This window comes from Notothenia coriiceps, unplaced genomic scaffold, assembly GCF_000735185.1.
Source record: "Notothenia coriiceps isolate Sejong01 unplaced genomic scaffold, NC01 NC01_scaffold00036400, whole genome shotgun sequence".
Taxonomy (NCBI): Eukaryota; Metazoa; Chordata; class Actinopteri; order Perciformes; family Nototheniidae; genus Notothenia; species Notothenia coriiceps.
The window spans coordinates 22,839-30,607 of record NW_011369101.1 but is presented as its reverse complement, the minus strand read 5'-3'; the positions used below and the strand labels follow the sequence as shown (position 1 = coordinate 30,607).

The window sequence follows — 7,769 nt, the reverse complement described above, 5'->3', positions numbered from 1 at the left end:
CCATGGTGACAACTGGTGTCGGTTATCGTCTTGTTTTATTGACAGACTTCTCTTCAAGAAAAAGCGTTTTCTGTGAGGTTGTCTCGTCCTTCTTCTACCTAAGGCAACAGAAATACCGTCCGTGATAACAGGGTCTCCTGCTCCGTCTCCCCGGAAACTCATTTGAAACGAGAACAGGGTCTCTTCGTCAAGACACCTGGCTAATGAGAGGTAACCTGAGACAGAAGTGAAACTCCACGCACGCAGTCGGCCGTCGTCTGCGACTCCGAGGAGACCGACCATCAGGACAACCGATACAACATGAGTACACCACTAGATATTCTCTCCCACCTTGACTTTCGACTCCATACCCCGATCTTCAACGATGACTAGTGGTGGACCGTCGCGTACGCGAATACGGGGGGGGGGGTGTTACCTTGGTTGGTTATTGGCTAATGGTTACACTGTAAAATATTACCATGATTTCAAAATATTTAGCTGTAATATTTTACAATAAATTACTGTTTTACCACTTTACAGTCTTTACCTGTAATGTTCACAATATAATGTAATGTAATTTTGAATTTCACAGTGAAATCAATACAGGCACAGTTAATTACTGTGAATGTACAAGATAAATTATTACCAGGATTTCACAACATGTTACTGTATTATTTCATAGTAAAATACTGTATTCAGACCATCCTCTGTGATAACACAATAAATCAAGTGATTTTCTTGCTTTTATCGCTCTTGCTTGGCTTTAAATACTAATTTTTTTCTTTGGTGCAGGTTTTACTTAAATTGAAAGGGGCACCGCTGCATGTGCCTTAAAATAAATGAGGAAACATATACATCTATGTAAAATTGAAATTGTTGTCTTGGCTTATTGTTTTCAGGTGCTCCATGGGCATTAACCCTGAGAAGGGCTCGAATCCAAAAAGAGGCATGGCAATTTAAACCCCCATGTCAGCACATTCTTCAGAAAAATGGTTGCCTTCGAGTGGATGTCTGTGTAGACATGTGTTACGTGCTCCCCTCCTTGTTTTCTTTGTCTCCCTGCTACAGGTGCACCCAGTCTGTCCCTGGCTCCGCCTCTGCCCAGGTGNTGCTGCTTCCCCTCCTCTCTCCTCGGCTCCCCTCCTCGGCTCCTCCGCTCGCATCTCCTGTGGGCGGGACTAAGTCTCGAGGATAGGAGTGAAGGAGGGGAGTCGAGGAGGGGAGTTAGAGAAATGAGAAAGGGCCCTGGTCTGCCCCTGGCTCCGCCTCTGCCCAGGTGTTCCTAATTCCACTCAGCCGTGTATATATAAAGAGAAGCTGGAGGAGAAGGATGTCTCGCCTATCCTAACGCCGGGAGACACTCTCCTTAGAATACCTCTTTGCCATTTTGAGCTGTAGGCCATATTTTTGCAGATTTGTTTATGTTTAGCCTGGAGCACCTGGTAGTCCAGTTTTTGCGGCTTTATTTTGTTTCCCATAGGGTTTATATTTGATTTCTGGTTGGGGGGGGAGCTCTGGGTCCTACGGTCCGTGGTGTGGCTGGCTCGGGTTCCCTCCTTCTGTTTGTTCCTTTTGGCCAGTCCTCCAGACCTCTTTTTGTTTCCCGTTTCGCTTTTGTGAGCAAACGGCTGATTATCAATAAATGCTCGTTACCAAGTACCGGTTATTGCATGTTTTATTTCATGTTGCGGGTCTCAGCAAGAGCCACTACCATGGAGTAGAGGTTGGAGCCGTAACAACATGTCCAAGACACTGTGAAATGTACTTGTACTGTAAATAAATGTACTGTTGATTGAGCTGATTGAATTGTGTAGTTATGGTAAAATCCCAGTTAACTAGTCAAATTTAGAATATATTATCGTATTATTTACATTTGTATATTTACAGTAAATTACTGGCTACTGTGTTGCATTACTTCTACAGTAATAATGTGAAAATACAGGTAATTACTGTAATTTATGTACAGCAAGGTACCATACTACCACAGCTCTGTACTGCTATATCACAGTAATTCCATGGGCATGGCAACTGTAAAGTCACAGTATTTAGTTGTACTTTTATTCTAATTTACTGTAAAATATATATAGTAAATTACTGTGAAATATTTACAGTAAATTACTGTGAAATACTTACAGTAAATTACTGTGAAATCCATGCAACTAGTAGCCAGTAATTTTAGAGCCAAACATTTACTAAGTTACTTTCCACCACTGGGTATCTATTGCCTTTAGTTGATTTAATCACCAACTTTTGGACATATGCGGATGTATGGATTACAGGATGTAAATCAGATATCAGTATATAACACCTTCACTGAAGCTAGTGGATGTGGATGTGTTTGCCCACCTTGTACAGCCTCTCCTCGGGGATCTGCTCTCTGACATGGGCATAGTCCCGCTGGAGGTCCAGAACAAATCCCAGCAGGCCACATTCTGTCTTGTTGCCCACCTGCTTAGCCAGTCCCCCCTCCACATCAGGCGGCTGATCCAGGGTAAGATTGAAGCGAGTTGGGGTGGTAGGTTAAGGCAGTGAGAAGGTCAGGAAAGGAGATGTGGGAGGCAAGAGGAAGAAGAAAAGGATGAAGTTAAGATAAAGCAGGGAAACGCACCAAGGCCTCCTGAAGAGAATAACAAAGCCAGAACAGTGTGTCTGTGTGTGCGTGACTCACTAGGATCTTGGAGGTGTAGGCGCTGTTGATAGCGATAGCATTGACTAACAGATCCAGCGTCCGGGCGTTGATCTGACCGGGGTCCGGGACTAAACGATGGTGAACGTCACCTGGGAAACAGCAAACTAGCTTTAATACAAATCAAGTATAATCTGCACAGTCAGCCTACAAGAATCCCCATCTGCTGCTGCCTGCTCCTCTGTCACACATCAGATCATATGAAGAGCCCGTGATATTGATGAGATTAGTACATGTTCAAACATCTCATTTGTGAGATGAACATGGAAATAGCTAGCTACAGATAAACAGCTTTTCTACTATTGGAATGAAGTTTAGCTCTATTGGTTTGAGTCTTGAGTTCTTGGTATACAAGAAAAGTTTATTACTGACAGAAATATAAAAGAGCAACCTGATGTCATCGACGCCGTATCAGTTTATGCAGGATGATTACAGATTGATATCTAATATACAAAAAAATGTGCATTTGAAAGTAGGGCATTGTGTTTGAAAGGGAGAATTTAGATCATGGAGTTGTGTTCTTTTTTTGCCTGACCCACAATAGCGACATCAAGTTTGGATATCTTCAACATATCTTCAACACTTCATCATCACTGATCAATTGTAAATTAAAAGTTAATTAAACACAATAGTAATGTATCAATGATATAAATGCTCATTTATAATAATGTATTAATAATTATGTAAATTATGTTGCATAATTTGCTAAACAATATTAATTGATATCATAATATTACTGAGTGTTCTGGCACAGGCAAAACGTCAGTATTTAAAGACATGAAGTAACTATCCAAGCTAAAACTATTCTAGTCAAGTACGAACAAAAGACATCACAAGAAAGTGACTCGCCCCCTGCTCCAGTCCGTCAGCTGTATGTCAGGAAAGATGTGTCAAACACTGGATTTAAACATGACCAGTGGTTTCCAGTTTATTCAGAGCAAGGAACCCATTAGAACCCATTTTGTTAATTAGTTACACTAACAAAAAAAAATTAGTATGTCCACAGATTACACCTGATTGTATTAGGTGAGTTTAGTTCACTTAGCCTAAAAACCTAAAAACCTCATTGTTTAAACTAAGTATAGGCCATGTTATGTTCCTAAAACCTATGAAAACATATTTATTTTGAGGACAAAAACGAGACCGCATTTTGTCAAATAAAAGCATTCCCAAATTGTCGGTTTCACTCACCGATGTGGGTCTGCACCACCGTCATGCGGTTGGTGGTGAGGGTCCCCGTCTTGTCGGAGCAGATGGCCGTGGCGTTCCCCATGGTCTCACACGCATCCAGGTGACGGACAAGGTTGTTGTCCTTCATCATTTTCTACACGTGAGAGGGTGATAGGGAGCCGGGGGCGGGGGGGTGATGGATAGAGAGGGGGGGGCAGAAGAACAAAGGCAGAAAGGGCAGGGTAAATTAAGTGTGAAAAGTTCAAGGGCAGATACAGTCCTTTTTTTAAATAACAATATCTCCCTCTGAAATGTAGTGGTACTATATGTAGAATACAATGAAAATACTCATGTAAAGTACAAGTTTGACAAAAAAAGCACTGAAGTACTTCTCAATCAATTGTGTAATATCCACCACCGCTTGAATTAGATCTTGATGTAAAGTTCGGCATCTGTCTGGCATCCATCAATCATTTCATATCTACCAATCAAAGAGCCCCTTTTGACGTTAGAGGCAAGAAGTCCAACAGGTAGAGTGAAAATAACACGCTCTTTCTTATATGAAGCTGCATTCATAAATGAGATGGGGTTATTAAGCTTGTTTTAAGCAGATCTTGTACATTTGGACAGTGCAGATAAAGCATGTCAGGTAGGTGCATGTATTAAAAACCCTGATCTGCCTCCACACATCACTACACTATGCTTTTCATATCAGAATTGGCAACATATATATCATTTGTTTTGGCATTGGCATATTTAAATATATTCGGCATGATAAATAGCCTCATCTTTTTATTTGAAATATAAATTCAGGCTCCTTCTGTTTTTGAATATCATTTGTGAATGAGAAGGTTTAGCTTGAAGTCTGTTGTTATCATCATTTAAGTATAATATAATTGGGTTTAAAATGATTGAAAATGCTATCAGTAGAGTGTGAAATTGTTAATTTAATGAATCTAAGATAACATGCACATTTTCTTTTCCCCATCAAGCAGGTGTGTGTGTGTACCTTGACAGAGTAAGCCAGAGAGATGGTCACAGCCAGAGGTAAGCCTTCTGGGACAGCCACCACCAGCACGGTGACACCGATGATGAAGAACTTGACGAAGTACTGCACGTACAGCGGAGTACACTCTGCCAACCAGGATTGACCTGCGACGCACACCATGAATAATTATTGTGGCAAAATAACAACTGTAATTATACTCAGCACAGTGGAAGACGTGAGAGGGGTGCATTTGGAGAAGTTGTTCTACACAGACCTTCAACAACAAACGTGTTGATGACGAAGTACAGCACCAGGATGATGACGGTGATGGCCGACATCACCAAACCTGTGGGGAGATTCAAAGCCGTGTTTAACAATAATCTGTGTGATCACATTCCAGCACAGCACTTGAGAATATCATCTTTTACACACATTTTATAACATATCACTCTAAGTATGAATCTAAACATTGTTTAATGTTTAAATATGTTAATGAGGTAATTTCTTATTTAATATGTGCATATATCATGTTCAGAACAGAACATGTACCGGTACATTGGATAAAGCCAGGTTTAAAATTCTTGTTCGATTTGTGGACATATTAGAGTCAAATAAGATTAATGAGTGTGTCTTCATAATCTTTTTATATCAGTTTACAAGTCCGAAAATACAGTGAACTACTAAATATCTTTTTGGTAATTAAGGGATTGCCATGTTTTTTGTAAAAACTCTGCCCTCAGGAAGGACCTTCAGAAAATGCTGTGGATAACAATGAAACAGCAAAGCTTGGTGCATATAGAAGTTAAGGTTTTGCAAAATGTTTGCAAGATAGTTTAAAAACAAATAGCAAAAATATATTGGCATCAAGTTTAAGAATAAACAATGTCTTTGCCTTCTCTGCGTCATTGCACCAGGAGCTCTGCGGGACAGCTACAGAATGGACTGTGTTCATGAAGTAGAGCGTTCCCTACGCCTGCTGAAACCTGATGAGGTCCGGAAAGACGCTTCTTTACCTGCTTTGCCAATTTGAACAGCGAGCTTGGTGAGCTTGCCCTGCAACACACTCTTCTCCTTCTTTGGAACGCTGGTCTTCTTCTTCTCTCTGTCTTCCACCTCCCCTCCCTCTGCACTCTTCAGGGGTTGCATCTCCATGGCAACACCCCCATCCTGCTTCTTGGCTGAAACACACAGAAAAATACACTTACACACTTTTTTTCATCTCTTCCTGCAGATGAAATAAGATCATCCCATGTTTGAATTCAGCGTTCACACACACACACACACACACACACACACACACACACACACACACACACACACACACACACACACACACACACACACACACACACACACACCTTTGTTCTGATTGTTCTCCACAGCTCCATCAGGTTGTTTTCCTGTGAGAAAGGGAGGTTGATTTAGAGAAAGGTACATTTAAAGGGAATGGAGGGACATATGTATGAAAAGTGAAGTGTTCACATGTAAGGAGTCACCAACAGTTCATATTTCTGACAGACACACTTTTGGAAAACCACAAAGAAACAATACTAAAGGGAAGATGAATAAAGGTACACACATCTTCATATACTGGGTCAAGAGACTGAGAGACATATGTATGAGTCCATCATAGGTCACTCTCACTGCACTGTGTGCTGGGGTCCATTCATTGGCTGGGGAGGAGTGGGGCAGGCAGACAACTGTATGCTCACATACCATTGGTGACTGTGCTGAAAGAGGCATCTGTGGAGATGAGCAACTGAGTACTGTCCTCTGTTAGGGGAGTGTGTGAGGAAGGAAGGGTTTGAGAGGATTTGGCAAAAAGGGAGAACAAAAGAGAAGCAAAGAGGGAAGAATAAAATACTCCAGTAGTGAATGTGTTTGTACGCATAGTAGAATGTTTGCACATGACTAAATAGCATGGAAAAGTGATTTGAATAAAACCTCAATTACAAATGTTAGACAATTCAAAAAGAAAAGTATGTATCCCCGTAGCAAAGCCACATTGCATGATGAATAACAAAGAAGTTATGGCATTTGTGGAAGTCGTATGAATAATTTATTATCTCCAGTAATGACTGTCTGACTGATCCTGCCCACAGAGGCTGCAGCACTGAGTGCATCCTCCGGTGCCACTCACACTTTGATTAAACAAGTGTATTTTTCTACTAAAATAGGCATCATCAGCTGATTTGTTGATGGTCATATCTACATTCTAGCCGTGGTGGAAGAAGTACAGAAATACCACATATTCAAGTAAAGTACAAGTCCTTCAAAATTGTATTTTAGTACTGTACAGTACTTGAGTAAATGTACTTAGTTACTTTACACCACTGCTAATATACCTATCATTTCAGAGTTTCTAGTGTTGTTAATGGTCAAAGAAAAAAAAATTACATTTTGAGTAAATGTACTTAGTTACTTTACACCACTGCTAATATACCTATCATTTCAGAGTTTCTAGTGTTGTTAATGGTCAAAGAAAAAAAAAGAAAAAACTTAAAGAACAGTACCTTAGTAAATGTACTTAGTTACTTCAAACATTCCAGGATGTGTTTTATCCTTTTCAAACAAACGCCACACATGCCCATGCATGATGAGAGCTGGTGGAGGCATGGAGAGTGCCTGGGTAATGACATGAACCGTAAGAGCTTCTGATGCTGTCTGCAGCTCTGCTCTGACTGCACGGCTCCTCCTAAACAAATCTGAGCTGACACTAATGCTCCGAGCAATGACCAACCAACACTCTCCCCTGAATCTCACCGGCTCCCCCACTCTCCTCCACTCTCTCAATCATTGATTCAATCTGCAGCCTCTCTCTCTCTCTCTCAGATTAAGGGAGGGAAGGGAAAGACAGGGGAGAGCAAAGGGAAAGACAGGGGAGTGAAAGGGCATAGCAGTGGGGTAAACAAGAGAGCGAGTGAGAGGCACAGATAGGCAGAGGGG

The 7,769-nt window shown here is 41.1% G+C and overlaps 1 long non-coding RNA gene across 1 annotated transcript in view; it reads right to left on the bottom strand.

Annotated features, from left to right (window-relative positions):
• The window catches only part of LOC104963754 (uncharacterized), a 22,217-nt gene that overhangs the window by 3,021 nt on the left and 11,427 nt on the right, over window positions 1-7,769 (bottom strand). Inside the window, exon 2 of the long non-coding RNA XR_800348.1 lies at window positions 5,837-5,839. This is a non-coding gene — a long non-coding RNA (uncharacterized lncRNA). The remainder of the gene's footprint in view (window positions 1-5,836; window positions 5,840-7,769) is intronic.